This window comes from Pleurodeles waltl, chromosome 9, assembly GCF_031143425.1.
Source record: "Pleurodeles waltl isolate 20211129_DDA chromosome 9, aPleWal1.hap1.20221129, whole genome shotgun sequence".
Lineage (NCBI taxonomy): Eukaryota > Metazoa > Chordata > Amphibia > Caudata > Salamandridae > Pleurodeles > Pleurodeles waltl.
Genome location: NC_090448.1, coordinates 866715122 through 866730445, shown reverse-complemented (window position 1 = coordinate 866730445; position 15324 = coordinate 866715122). Strand labels below are relative to the sequence as shown.

At 44.5% G+C, this 15324-nt stretch overlaps 1 protein-coding gene across 2 annotated transcripts in view; it reads left to right on the top strand.

Moving 5' to 3' along the window:
- The window catches only part of PTPN21 (protein tyrosine phosphatase non-receptor type 21), a 351990-nt gene that overhangs the window by 116428 nt on the left and 220238 nt on the right, over positions 1–15324 (top strand). The gene's annotated exons all lie outside the window — the stretch shown is intronic.

The following is a 15324-nucleotide window of genomic DNA, read 5'->3' as shown; positions in this document are numbered from 1 at the left end:
TTTCCTACTTAGTTCAAATAAATGTTAAACTTATAACAATATCATGATTTAGGAACATTATAATCTACTTCAAGTCCTTGAGATTGGTAATTGGTATTTTTATGCTTAGGAATTGGAAAGAACCTGCCTGGTAGTAATGGTTGAATTAAAGGATTACACCCTTACATTTGAGGTGTTATGACAATTACTATAAAGAATCCATTACAATCCTAGGCTAACTTTAAAGGCCCTAATTTAGCCTAAGGAGTACGCTTTGTCCTTCTTCAGTTCTTCAGAATGACGGAGTAAAATGCATTGTTGCCCTGACAGACCACTAATCCACCTCACTTGGAGATGTTCCCTGGGCCTGAAGACATCTTTAGTCACTGACAGGTGCCATCTTTGCATCGGTTCCTGCCAATGTGTAATAAGTTTGATGGGCAGTACAGTCAAATGATGGACGTTCATCAACCTTTATAAAAAAAACAAATTTTCTATAAGCAAACACGCAAAGCAGGAGTTTGATTTTGATAAGTCAAAAAGGAATGACTCCCAGTCCATCGACGTTTTACCTGGTGAAAACTGCCCGTTCCCCTCCCCCTCCATAGTGCCCCTCAGCATATATCTATATCAGACAGAGGCTTGAATCTGTTGGGCCAACAGAGCACTCTTGACAACAACTGTAGTAGGCTCCATTGTCAAGATACAGAAGTTCCACTAGCCCATTAATCATGTGGACGGGCTAAGGGTTTGGCAGATAAGGTACTCCATTGCAGTTGCAACCAAGTTCACTTTCTGCTAAATTCCAAATGAAGCCCTTAGTCTGACCTGGACATGTAAAAATTGAAGTGATTGTTTAAGCCCAAACCTCCTCAGCTATATCCCATTCCTACGCTTGGAGGGAACGATTCACCATCCAAGTTGCCTCAGACAGAGCATTAATTAATTAATAATGAATTAATCTAGTGGTTGTGAAACACCGTACATTGACAGCATTTCTCAGCACAAAGCTTGGTCTCCAAAAGTGGTGGAGAAATCCACAAACCGCAATCATTCAGCAGTGTTCAGTCTAAAAGGGTTTTTGAGCCATCTATACTGGCAACACTGCATTGTGTAACATTGAGGTCCCCTCTTGAAATTTTTTCTGGGCTTTAAGAATACATTGTTAAAAACCTTCACAATCACCTTATGAAGATTTATGAATGTGAGTGTTCCCCGTTTTGTTTTCCATCTTGTCATGTTTTGTTTTTTTCTTCCTAAAAATTGTAAAATGGACAACATACATCAGCACTATCTATTCTCTAGCCTTTCTCTTAAATCTTTGATTTGCGCTTTTATTGTGCAAAATATTGTGCATATTCTCTTGTTGAAGCATACCTTGTTTATTCTCCTATACCATAAATTAAATAATGGAAAAAAATATGATTTGCCCTTAAGGCATTTTCAAATACATGGAATAATAGTGCTTTCGTAAGTACTTTGCATTTGGGTTAACCACTTTTATCAGCTTATATGTGCAAGTCTACTTACTTTCTCTTGCAGATTAACACAAATTCTGAATCCTTCAATAGTGAATGCAACACTGCCAAATCTGCACTGGAGGAACAAAAAGTAAAGGGAGGGGGTATTAAGTTAATCTCAGCCACAATTAATATTTACTCTGTGCCCCATTCCATTCCCAGAGAGAAACTCTATGTAAATCAGCCTTCGGCCTACTCCAGTAGCTACAGTCTAGATGGAACTGTGCAGCCACCAACCCTCTGAATGGAAATACAAGCAATCACACTCTCGTTTGAGCATGTTGGCCTTTCTCAGTGAAGGTGCAGCTTGAGTTCTGTTTCAAAGCTAGCAGCAAGCCTGGAATCGGAAATGTAGAATTACTTCCTACAATATTGAATAATTGCTGATGGCCACAGTTGACCATCCATTAAAGATGGATGGATTTCTGAAATAATGTAAATTGAAAAAAGGACTGTCTGCATCTTCTGAGCTTCAGATGAGACAAGTATAATCCTATGAGCATATCCTGTAATGAGTTGTATAGCGGGAAGGATTTTGTTTTTTGTTTTTTAATGCGAATAGTATCCTCATCAGGAAGTGGTGCCTACAGGCTGATGGAAATCTTTTTCCCAAGTTTTACTGACCTTTTAAGCCATCTAATATCATTAAGTAAAAGGTGATAAACTTGGGAGGCTTTTTTTTGTTCCCAAAATGTAGATATATTCAGGGGATTCAAATTCAGAACTGGGAACATGAGGCACCATAGACGAGACAACAGCTTTAGTTTGAGATAGTTCCAGATCTCACTTTTGGATAGGCTGTGTTTCTTGCAACTTAGAGAATGGTACAAATCTGTTGTTTACCCATACAATAAAAATATTGCTAATAAAAAAGGACACCAGTTTTACTCCGCTCTGCCAGTGAAAAGATCTCTTCTTCATTTTAAGCAAGGGATTAAAACAGACTTTTTTCTCTCTCTCTCTCTCTCTCTCTCTCTCTCTCTCTCTCTCTCACCTCTCGCTATCCTCTTCCCCCCAACTCTCTCTTTCTGCCCTATACCCAGAACGTCCCCCAGTTTTATATTGGAGATGTTCTTTCACCCATCTGGGGTCCCTCAGGGTTCCCCCTTGATCTTAAGTCTCTTCACTTTGTACGTAAGGAAACTTGCAGACATTGTAGAAACATGTTGTCTCACTCTCCTGTCTTAAACAGACTTTACTCAGATCTTTGTCTCCCTGTCCTCGCAGGAGAACCACAGTGCAGAGGCATTGAATAGCCTTCTTAAACAAGTCTGCACTTGGATGAACACAAACTGCTTTAAGTTAAATGGAGATAAGACGGAGGTTCTATGGCTAGGCAGCTGTCACCACCTATGGTGTCCACATCTGTGGCCAGAAGTGATGGGTACTTTACCAACCTCGGGCTCCAGTAGTCAAGAATCTTGGAGTCTAGGTTGGCGATAATCTGTCCATGAACCATCCAATCTCTAAAATGTCTAGTGTCTGCCACTTACTTTGCCATCTTGAGATGGCTTAGGAAGTTACTAAGGTGTCTCCCGTACCCGGCCCAGTGAACAGTCATCCAGACCTTGGTCATTTCAAGTCTTGATTACAGAAACATTCTCTATTGAGGGGTGTCAAAGTACCTCCTTAGGAGAGTCCAGGTAGTGCAGAACGCATCTGCTAGACTCCTACTGCACACCCCCCACCTGTCCCCCTGCCCCCACCAAGTTTCATCCCACTACCAGCCTGCTCTGTGAGCTGCAGTGGCTCCCAGTTGAGTGTCAAGTCCAATTCATGCACTATGTTATGTATATAAATGTTTTTAAAACTCTGGCCCCTTATACTTAAGATTATTGGTGTCACCCTACACACCCAGCTGATCCTTGCAGTTGAGTAACCTAGACCTAACTGCAGTTCCCAGAGTTGGGAGATCCAGGCAAGGAGGCTGAACCTTTTACTTCTTAGGCCCAAAGCTGTGGAACTCTGTCCCCCCCTGATCTGAGAGCATGTAGGTTACCCTCAGACTTCCATAAGAGGCTTGAAACCTGGCTGTTTTTAACCACGGGCTTCAAGATCAGCTCTCGGGATGTCTCTGGGTATGCTGGAAATTGAGCCATTAGTTGTCTGGCCAGCACAAGTAATAGTTCCTCAGTTGTCCTCAGTGGGAACCAAACACCCCATTGTAGTGCTTGACTTTCACGGGGTAGTGAGGCGGAGCAGTCTAGGGCCTACTCAAGGAATGTGGTGGAAATCACCAATCACTAGCACACAGCAATAACACTCAAATAATTGTCCAGTCAGTACTTTTTCTTTAGGAAGTTAGAAGTACATTTATTATGCACACAGTACTAAATATTATGCAATAATTTACAAATATACATTGGCAGATGCATTATACCATAGCTGACATTGGACACCCACTGGTGACCACCCCCAGAGGGGTCATCCAAACATATCAAGGCTGTTAAAACAGTCATGTTATATTAAGGATATTATTTTGTCATGAATCATTGTCGTACTTGCAATAATGATGCCTCAATAAAACATACAATCAATCTGAAAACCCAATAAAACATTCACCAGAAGTAAACTTTGGGTTTGTCGCCTTCTTTCATATACTTGGGATTCCATTATAATGGTCAGCCTCTAGGGGCCACCACAATAAAAATAGCATAAGACTGTATTGGTCAGAATAACCTCTAGAGGGCACCACAATAAAAATATCATATTGAAAAATCAACCACTGCAGTGAATCCAAACATTTAGCCTCTGGGCGGTATAAGCACCTAAAATATCATTACTCTATATTCAGATTTAAAGACATTACAATATAACCATACACTCAGTTCCTAGAGAGCATAATGCATTACACATTCTCAGGCCTTCTTGGACATTCTAAAATTTTAGCACGCAACGCCTCTAGAAAATGAATCACTCCCAGCTGTAGAGCAAAATCTCCAGCTGTAGGAGACCTTGGAAAATGCAAATCAAACCAGAGCTGGTGATGATTTTAGGATGCCCCTCAACTTAGGGATGGGCACAATTTGACGACCGTGTGCTCATTTTACTCCTGCTGGTGAGCTCTCTCCACCAGGGACAGTAGCAATAATCCTCCTCCTCTCCAAAGCACTGCAGTCCTCCAAAAGATGGTCCTCCTAGCACCCTGTGCCAGTTCTCCTTTGCAGCTTTGTTGGTGGGCACAGAGAAGTCCAAGGCTTCCCTAGCTGGTCCTCAGGGAGTGTAAGGGGGCCAGCGTCACTGGCCCTTGAGAAGACCCTCTGGTCCTTGGGTCAGCTGGACACAGTCCTGTTCTCCATGGCAGTCCCAGGATCCAGCAGTGAAGCAGGTAGCAAGGTTGCGGGAAGAAACGTCTTCCCCTTGTGCAACAGTTTACAAAGGGGAGAGGAAGGTTCCACAAGACAGGCGCCCCTAACCAATCCTGGGGTGCCACATCACCTCTTCACCCTTGTCCCAACCCTTGTGCACTGCATGTTGGGACAAACCAAAATGGCGTCATCAAGGAGCCACTGATCAAATCAACACCTGGGGTCTCAGCTCCACCCCTTGCTGACCTCATTGCCAGGGACCTGCACACTAGAATTTCATAGGCTGCCCCCCCCCGTGGTTTGGCTCCAGTTGTCAGGGGACTCTTTTTTGTTCAGAGGGCTCCGGTAGGCTCCTCCCTGGTGCAGTGTGACAGTTGAGTGATTGATATAGAGCATTCCACCCCACCCCTTTACCTTCTCAGGAGCAAGTACGAGTAGTGCGAATTGCGCCCTTTGTGTGGGAGCGCCCTTTGTTCCTGCTGCTGGAGAGAATATAATTACTGGACACAGCAGGGTGACAACAGGCCTGAGCTCTGGTCCTGAGCTGAGCCAGAGTAATATGAAAACTCTGAATGACTCACAAGATGTACAGTTATCATTTTGGAAGTGGCAAATTTGATTTTCCTGCACCGGCTATACTTTAGTTCAGGACGTCAATGATCTGTCTAGGCCAGGGGGAAGGGAAGATAAACTCATAGGCAGTTCCCTCCCTAAGTGTATAATGGAGTGCCACTATAGCTAAAATAGTAAAGCACAGTGACTTTTCCCAAATAGTGTACAATTTCCTCATGAGGCCTTTCCCAGGTGAATACCTATACCTGCAAAGTCCCTAATGCACCATGCTGCCTGTGCACTGTTACCAAGCTGCACACAGCAGTAGTCTCCCACATGCAGCCCACATGTGTTCAGAAGTGTACGTGCTTCTTACCCTTTCTGTGTCGCAGCAGCCTTATCTTAAAAGGCGGGCACTGGCGGTAACCACGCACAGTCCGTTTACCGGGTGATTACTGTGGGTGAAACACTGGTGATGAGGCTCACCCACAGTAAAAAGTCCAAACCCGGGTGATCAAGAAAAGCGAGAAATCCGTACAAATCTGGATAATAATAGTAATAATAAACCACATTCAAGGTTTCAAAATGAAAATTTGTCCAGGGCAGTTTATAGAGACAGAGTCTTGGATTTAGCCAGTTTAATATAGTAACCTAAAAAGGTGTCATAAGTTACCTCTTCCACTGGGATGTTGGGGATTTTGTTGAACATTCATACCTCTTCCTCTTGGATTCTCATGTCACTGTCAGGAATGGCAAAAATGAAGTTCGCAGAGAAAAGGAGAATGAGAGGAGAAAAGGCAAAGGGTTGGTAGGAGACCATGTTCTTGATGAATTAAGACAAAAGAAATATCAATAAACTGGACATGTTTTTCCCAGTACTAATAACTATGAACCAATGTTCATGAACACACCTGCTTCTAATGTCCATCATTCTCCACAACATTACTCTAAATGCAAAGAAGAGGAATATTCCTCAGTCGTGCCTTCATCTATGTATATAAATGGTTACCTTAGTTTGAACGAAGCTTGAATAAATGGGACACACATTTTATGCTTCATTCTCGTCTGTTGATTCCAGAGTATATTGACAGAAGATAAATTGAAATGGATGCCAAATTTACTTTACTAGATGAATTGCAGATGCCTTTTCACAGCTATGAAGGCAATCGGTAAATGGTACATCTCACTTTATCAAAACATAACTATAAAACATTAATTCTTGGTAAAGCTCTTGAAAACATTCCCAAGGTATACTTTGGAATCAGTAATCATTTCCAGAACAGTTCTGCGATAGATATCCAATAAACAGAGAATAGAGCGAATATGACTCAGAATATAAAGTGTATAGTCACCATGTGCCTTACTGGAAATTATTCCTAAGTGTTACTGATATTGATTAAACAGCACATAAGCAGTTTAACACTCAAGTTGAGAGGGCATAGATCTGATGACCACACTGAAGTTAGTTAGGATGCTGCATGCTCTAGATTGCATGTTTCTAAATGCATGCTATGATTGTTAATGATTACACTGTGATATTGAGCACATCTCAAGTTCTGGCAAGTTGGTGTGTTCAACAAGAATGCAGATTAAAGGAAGTGTGGACTGTTTCCCTAGGGTCTCGACAGAAGTTGATAAAGGTATCACTGACACTTGGTAAAGTTGGACTAGCTGATCTCTGGTAAATTAGGGATAGCATCGAGTAGCATGAGTTTGCAAACCATAGCTCCTGCTTGAAACGCTTAGATGTTCACATATTTCCTGTTTTTTGCCAGGATTTCTAGTGGGATGATGAGAGTTCTTATTGTATACCGTTCTTTAGTGTTACAGGGGTACACATAACACCATTGGTAGTGAGTTGAACAGAGATAGACCTATGCGAGGCATTACAATGCTGAGTATGCATGTTTTTTCATTATATTTACAGTTAATACAGCAAACAGTAGAAAAGGAATATGATGAGCTGCAGCTCTGAGTATAAACAGAAAAGTCTGCAGTTGTAGCATCAGTACAGGCACATCTTTATGATACAAACTGAAACTCTAATAAGTAAAAAGGCATAACATGGCATGTATAGATTACACTAACATTTCTCCAATACCCAAAATATACCTGCTCAGAAAATAAAGTACAGTTACACGGGGATGCAAAAGAATGGGGTTGGAAAATGAGGAAGAGGAGATAACAGTCTGCGTATCAATTATGGCGCACCATTTACCTTAACCATTGGAAATTTAAAGATGGTATCTGCCACCACAGCAAGGTCATTTCCCAAGATGTAATTATACATGGCTAACAGGGTCAAATGTAATTTTTCGCCTTGAGGGCCACCATCATGGCATCCCACATAGTTATACCAAAGCACTACCACTTGTGAATTGGAGAGCCTGTAGGGCATCTGCTTTTACCCATTTCAATACATCTCTGAGCCAGGCACCCAGCAGTGGTCTCTAAGATAACTTCCACCCCATGGCTATCTGTCTCTTGGCAAGCAACCACGCCAAGTCAACTAAATTATCTTCTATTTTGGAGGGTTTTGTCCTCTTGTACAACCCTAAAACACTGGCTCCTGTTGTGTGTGGGGTCATCTCTACCAGTTACTTTACAGGTCAATGTACAAACTGATTTCTAAAACGGAAAAGAACTAGGCAATGTGAAAAAAAGGAGTAATCTCAGCGTGGCACCAGTGGCATTGTGGATTTCATCAGTAATGCTGGGAACTATTGTTTGATGGCATGTGTGTCTGTAGATAGACATGCTCTGCTTACTCCTGCCATCTAGTGTTAGGTCTGGATGTGTGCCAGGTGTTTTTCTTTGAAGACATTTTTTGAGTCACAGGGCAAAGTGACGACTCCTCAATGATAATGCTCATCAACATTGACTCCATTGTTAGATTGTTTTCTTTCCCCCATCGAGTTCGGACGTGTTCTTCATCATTCTGGTTCGAAACCATTTCGGGCTCCATTCGGTTCATTGTTGACCTCTATACCGTTAGTATTGTTTTCATTTGCGTTCCACTGTCGTCCTTCGAAAACAATCACCTGTCTGTTTGACGTGTTAGTCGTCGCGTTCCAGCCTCACCAGTTTGGACCTTTTCACATCTCATCGGCTTTGACCAGCGATGCGCTGCTGATCGAAATGAACTCCATTTTGATTCTGTCTCAGCTGCTGTGAGAAATACCCGCACACAGTGCTCCATTAGGTTTGCAACATGTGTTTGTCTTCTGACCGTAACAAAGATGACTGTGAGACTGTTGATCCTTTCGATGAAAGAAAACGTTGCAGGACTTTCACTTGCGTCTCAGATAAATTCAGTGTAAATATCTCGAAGCGGCATCTACAGCCAACACAATGTTGAGCAGACAGAGGAAGAACTGTCAGAGGCCTCGACTGCTGATGAAGAGGCCCTTTCCATCCAGGACTCTGGTTCTGACTCCCATATCGAGACAGAATGCATTGAGTCCAACCCATCAAGAGACACATGTTTCCGACCGAAACCACGGCTTACAGGCCACTGCTGCCGACAGTGAAGCTGAAACTTCCCGCTGCCGTACTGGACCGACCAGCCTTGGCCCAGAGCTGACAACCTGCCACTTCTGCTCCAACCATTTTGTGCCAAAACCAAAATCCTAGTTCACCACTGAAATCCTTCATTCTGGCATCAACAGTTGCTTTAGAACCAATCCGTGTAACAATACAAAAGAGGCATGATCTGAAACCCAAAAAACTACTTATACAGCGTCTCACTGGTCGGATTTTAGAAAAAGCAGTGCACCCAGCACTCAAACCGTCAAAGCTTCAGCTATCCGTTGAAGAGGCTATTGACTTTACCTGTACCTCCTAAGAGGAAAAAGACAGACATTACAACCAGCTCTCTACAGCCTCCTTTGCCTGCTTCTCCTCCACCTCTACCACCTCCTTCACCACCTTCTCCAGACCACTCCCTTCTACGCATCATTCACAAAGTGATATAGAGGACATTAAACCACAGTGCTCCCCACAGTTCTACACTGCTGATAAGGGAGTGGGAGATGAAGCAGACCAGCAGACCAAAGATCCTTGGGACAGTTTTGAGAGACAATTTTCAGACAACAGCAAATGCCCCTCCACTAAATAAAGAATCCAAGCTCATCAATGCTTCAGGGAAGAGAGTTGAAGCTCAAGCTGCCAACCATTGGCAAATTGCCACCACCCAAGATTTGTTGGCAAGGTACAACGGGGCCCATTGGGATGAAATGGAGGAACTCCTTCAACATCTCCCTGAGGAGTACAAGAAAAGGGGTGAAAAATTGTCTGAGAGGGTAAACTAATATTGAATATTTCAATTGGGTGTGCTTTTGACTTGGCGTACACAGCCGCCAGGGGCATCAATACTAGCATACTGTTGTGTAGACATGCTTTGCTTCTCATATCTGGCTTTAAGCCAGCGATGCAGCATATGATCTTCAATGTCCCATTTGACAAGCAGCACCTGTTTGGCCCCAGGTGGACCAAACACTGAAAAAGATGAAAAAGAACAGAGGTTGCAAAATCTTTGGGGGCTCCAAAGCCCCACTCCTTGTGCTTCCTTTCGGCGTCCCACATACAAACAGGGCACCAAAACTACACCATCAGATGCCTATACCTCCTCCTACGGACAACAACATCAAGGGGATATTACAGAGACACATACAGAGGAAACAATTCTAAAGGTCATGGAAAGGCTGCCTCTGCTTGCATCACACACTCCACCTCCAAACAGTTACTCTTTTCTCATCCCCCGACCATTTAATAACTGTTGGGGGGCGACTACAACATTTCTTCCCCACCTGGAAAAAATAACAACAAATCAGTGGGTGTTGGATGTTATCCAACATGGTTATTGTCTGGGCCTCATCAAAACACCTCCAAATATCCCACCTCACGAAGACAAACTCCAGTGCAGGCTCTCTTCCACAAAGGAGCCATAGAGACTGTCCCTATTCAACAGCAAGGCTCAGGAGTATCCTCCCTATACTTTCTAATTCCCCAAAAAGATAGGATCACTTTGGTCTATATTAGCCCTCAGGCCGATGAATCATTACATCCTATCAGGACATTTCAATATGGTAACTTTTCAGGACGTGATCCCGCCGCTACAAAAGGGCAACTTTATGTCTGCACTAGACTTAAAAATTACTTACTTTCACATCCCAATCCATCCAGCTCACTGCAAATACCTCGGGTTCATTATAGCGTGAAGGCATTACCGGTTGAAAGTGCTCCCATTCGGAGTCACTACCGCACCCCCCATATGTTCATTAAATACCTAGCGGTAGTCACAACATATCTACACAGTCAGAGCATCCATGTCTTTCCATATCTGGATAACTGCCTCATTGAGGACAGTGTGCTTCTGTTGTGTCCACAACACACTCACTCCCACTCTTTGCCTCTTATCCATCAGCTGTCATTTAACATAAACATACAAAAATCACACCTTCAACCTTTACAGATTCAGCCGTATCTACAGGTTATTCTCAACACACAACATGGTTTAGCCTACCCAAACCAAGCCAGGATTCAGAACATCAAAGCTCTACTTCAGCTGTTTCACCCTAACCAACCTGTAACCTTCAAAACAGTTTTGCAAATGATAGGCTTGATGGCATCTTGAATTGCAATAGTACAACATGCCAGACTTCGTATGCGCCTGCTGCAGGATTGTCTGGTGCGCCAATGGTCTCAGTCACAGGGTCAGTTACAAGATTTAGTGTTGGTGAACGGCCACACATCACTTTATGCAGTGATGGAACACACAAAACCTATCAAAGGAACGGCTAACCTTGATCTCCACATCATCCTCACAGCTGATATGTCCCTCAGAGGATTGGGTGCTCACCTACAGGATCTCACAGCTCAGTGTCTCTGGGGCACCAAACACCAGGGCCTCTGCATCTATTATCTCAAGCTTCAAGCTGTTCACCTAGCATTTAAAGTGTTCATATGATAGGCAACGTTGTCTTGGTCTAGACAGACAACATGACAGCCATGTTTTATCTAAAAACAAAAACAAGAGGGACACATTCCCTGCTGTTGCCACTTTATCACATACGATTTGGCGTTGACAATACGTCACACCATTCACCTACTAGCAGATCACCTCTAGGGGCGGACAACAACTTTACTGACCTCCTCAGCAGGATGCAGCAACAAGTCCACGAGTGGGAACTCCAACCCTAGTCCTTCTGGGGGTTTCCATAGATAGACCTGTTCGCAACCACAAACAACGCAAAATGCCCAGACCCACCAACCTAGGGCAATGTTCTATGGAGAACTAGTCAGGGATATTTGCCTATTCTTTTCTACCTCTCCCTCTTCTTCTGTGTGGTTCGGAAGCTCAGGCAAACGTCTCTCACCCTCATTCTGGTAGCGTCCATTTGGGCTCGACAGCCATGGCTCGCCACACTAGTTGAGCTCTCCGTAGTGTCCCACGAGAAGCTTCTCCTCAACTTGGAGCTTTTCACTCGAAACCATGGAGAAATTGGGCATTCAAATCCAAAGGAACTCAACCTTGCAATTTAGCTCCTGAGGTCATAGAATTCAATTACCTTAATCTCCCACCTAAATGTATAACCATTGTTAAAGAAGCTCATAGACCCACGACTAGAGCCTATTATACTGCTAAATAGAAGAGATTTGTTTTCTACTGCCCCAGTAAGCGCATTGATCCATTTAATGCAACTGTTCAAAACATTGTCTGCTACCTTCTTCATTTGCAGACCTTTGGTCCAACTTACACTCCAATACGCCTGCATTTAGCTGCAGTGGCTACCTACCTACCAAACAGACAAAATTTATCCTTGTTCAAGGTACCAGTTATTAAGGCATTCATGGAAGGCCTTAAAAGAATAATTCCATGTAGAGTTCCTCCTGCACCTGCATGGAATCTCAACATTGTACTTATCAGACTTATGGGTCCACCATTCGAACCGTTGCATAACTGCCCCATCCAATTTTTGTCTTGAAAGGTTGCATTTTTGGTGGGCATCACTTCACTCAGGCGTGTCAGTAAGCTGCAGGCATTTCTTCCAGCTACGCAGAGACAGGGTAGTCTTATAACTAACCCAAAATTCCTTCCGAGGGTGGTGTCCTCTTTCCCCCTCAGTCAGGTGAATTACCTGTTTTCTTTCTGCAACCTGATTCAGTTTCAGAAAGGGCCCTTGATACACTATGTAGGAAAGTGCCTCTTTTGGCATGGTTACCCCCCATGTTTTGCCTAGTATTGATGCTAGTGTGTGCTGGGATCCTGCTAACCACACCCCAGCACCAGTGTTCTTTACCTAAACTGTACCATTGTTTCCACAATTGGCACACAGCAAAGTCCTTTGTAAAAGGAACCCGTGGTACCAAGGGCTCTGTGACCAGGGAGGGTCATTAAGGACTGCAGCATGTATTGTGATGGCTTCACTGAAGGCTCTGGTATACTACCCAACCCTTTAGTGTAAGGCTGACCAGTCTGTGCCAGCCTGCCACTAACAGACAAGTTTTTGACCCCATGGGGTGAGGGCCTTTGTGCTCTCTGGGGTCAGGAACAAAGCATGCTCTTGGTGGAGGTGCTTCACACCCCGCCTGCAGGAACTGTAACACTTGGCAGTGAGCCTCAAAGGCTTAGGCCTCCTGTTACAGTTCCCCGGGCCACTCCAGCTATAGAGCTACCCGCCCCCCAGACCAAGCCCCAGGCAGCAGGTCTGGCGGGAAAATTTGGTAAAACGGGTAGGAGTGACCACTGTAGCTATGAACACCCCTAAGGTGTCCTGAGCTGAAGTTACCCCCTCCTTCCAGAATCCTCCATCCTATTTTGGAGGATAGGGACCAATAGGGTTAGGAATGTGCCCTCCTTCCCAAAGAGTGTGGGCACAGGAAGGGTGTAGCCACCCTCCGGGACAGTAGCCATTGACTACTGCCCTCTGACCCCTGTAACACCCCTAAATCTAGTATTTAGGGGCTACCCTGAACCTTACTCATTAGATTCCTGGCGGCCGAAAGAAGGACTGGCAGTGAAGCCTCCAGATGACAACTGACTTGGCTCCAGCCTTAGTGACTTGCCTGCAGCTTCAAATGCCCCTGCTCCAAGAAGGCAATGTATCCTGCAGGACCAGCGACCTCTGCACACCCCCTGAGGACTCCCAGCCCAGCAGAGGACCAAGAACTCCGGAGGGCAGCAGCCCTGTCCAGAAGAAACCCTCCAACAGGACTCCAGAACCGCCCTGGACCCGCGAGCCCTGTCCACTCTGCACCTGACACCCACTGCCCGAGTCCAGGTGGCCCCCGGTCCAGAGAAGGTCCCCAGGCGATTCCGACCTTGAGTCCACTCTGGGCTGACCCCTCCTGGCCAGCACACAACACCTGCCACCTGAATCTGGAGGACCCTCCCTGACCACAACCGGATCCGAAGAAGATGCCAGTGCCAAAGGAGCGCCTACACCCGCAGTCCCCTGTCCTTGGGGAATCTGACCGATTAAGCCAGCAACATCCAGTGGGCGTCTCCACTACCTGTCCAGTCTTTGGTTACCTGGAATCGACCCTCTGGACCCAGCCTGCAGCATCTTTTGTGACCCCAAGGTCCCCCTATTGAAAAGCATTGAGCACCCAGCTCTATGTTTGCACCCTCCAACCAGCTGCCCCGGTGCCGCTGAGTGTGTGTTTGGTGTGAACTGTTGACACCCCCCAAGCCCCCACAGGTGCTGACCTAAACACCCCAGGCATGTGTCCTGGAACTGCAGGAACTTACGTGCAATCTGCTTTCTACCAAGCACCCCAGTCCTCATAGGATTCCTTTGTAAACCTGATGGCAACTTTGACCTCTGCACCCAGGAGGCCCAGTGTTGCTGGTGGTGCACTTTTGGGGTCAGCCTAAACTTTGACCTGTGGACATCCTAACCCCCGAAGACTGGATTCGTAAGTTGTGTACTTCATAACTTGTGCCCCCTCCCCCCCCAGGACTCTATTGACTCCTGTGAAAAACTGCACTGTCATCTTTTGAAATAGAAAAGTATTACTTGTAAACTGTTTTATATGCAAAAACCAATCAAAGTACATTTTATACCTATGCTTGATGCCTATTGACCACTGTACTTGCCTGTAACGAAGACCGTCTGGTTCTAGAAATAAAGTAACAAAATATATTTTTGTTATATAAAACAATTGGCTTGGAGTTGGTCATTGAGTGTGTGCCTCATTTCTTGACTGTGTGTACAACAAATGCTTTGCATTACCCTCTGATAAGCATAACTGCTCGACCACTCTTCCACAAAAGAGAGCATTAGCATTATCTACTTTAGCTTCTGTTAAGCCTCTGGGTAACCCGTGGAATCTGGGCACACTATACCTAATTTGGTATTGTATATACACAGCCAGCTTCCTACACACTAGATGTAAAAAGAGCTTTAATGTACCACATTTACAGAACTAAAGGGTAGGGCACAGTCAAACAACTCTTTGCTGCTTTTTCGCCCCCTGACAAAGGAATGCCCATATCTAAATCAGGCATTCCCAGATAGATAATTAAATGCATTCAGTCAGGTTACGCCAAAGCTAAAAGACTTTGCCCACACCTCCTAGAACACACTCTACCCATAAAATAGGACTTTCTGTGGCTTTCCTGGGAAATATACCAATAGCTAAAATCTGTAAAGCAGTTACATAGTCTACACAACACACTTTCACTAAACATTATTGTGTAGATGTATTAGCTCGCCAGCAGTCAAATGTAGAACAGACAGTGCTACATACTCTTTTTCAAACAACTACAACACCCACAGGTTAGTCACTGCTTTCTGGAGGGCCCTGTGTTAGTCTCTGCAGAGCATGTGTATCTACAGCCACACATGCCATTGAATGGAATTTGTTACTTACCCTGTAAGCATCTGTTCGCAGCATGTAGTGCTGTAGAATCCCAAGGGCCCGCCCTCCTCCCCTGACACCTGTGGCCGTTGCAGTTCCTT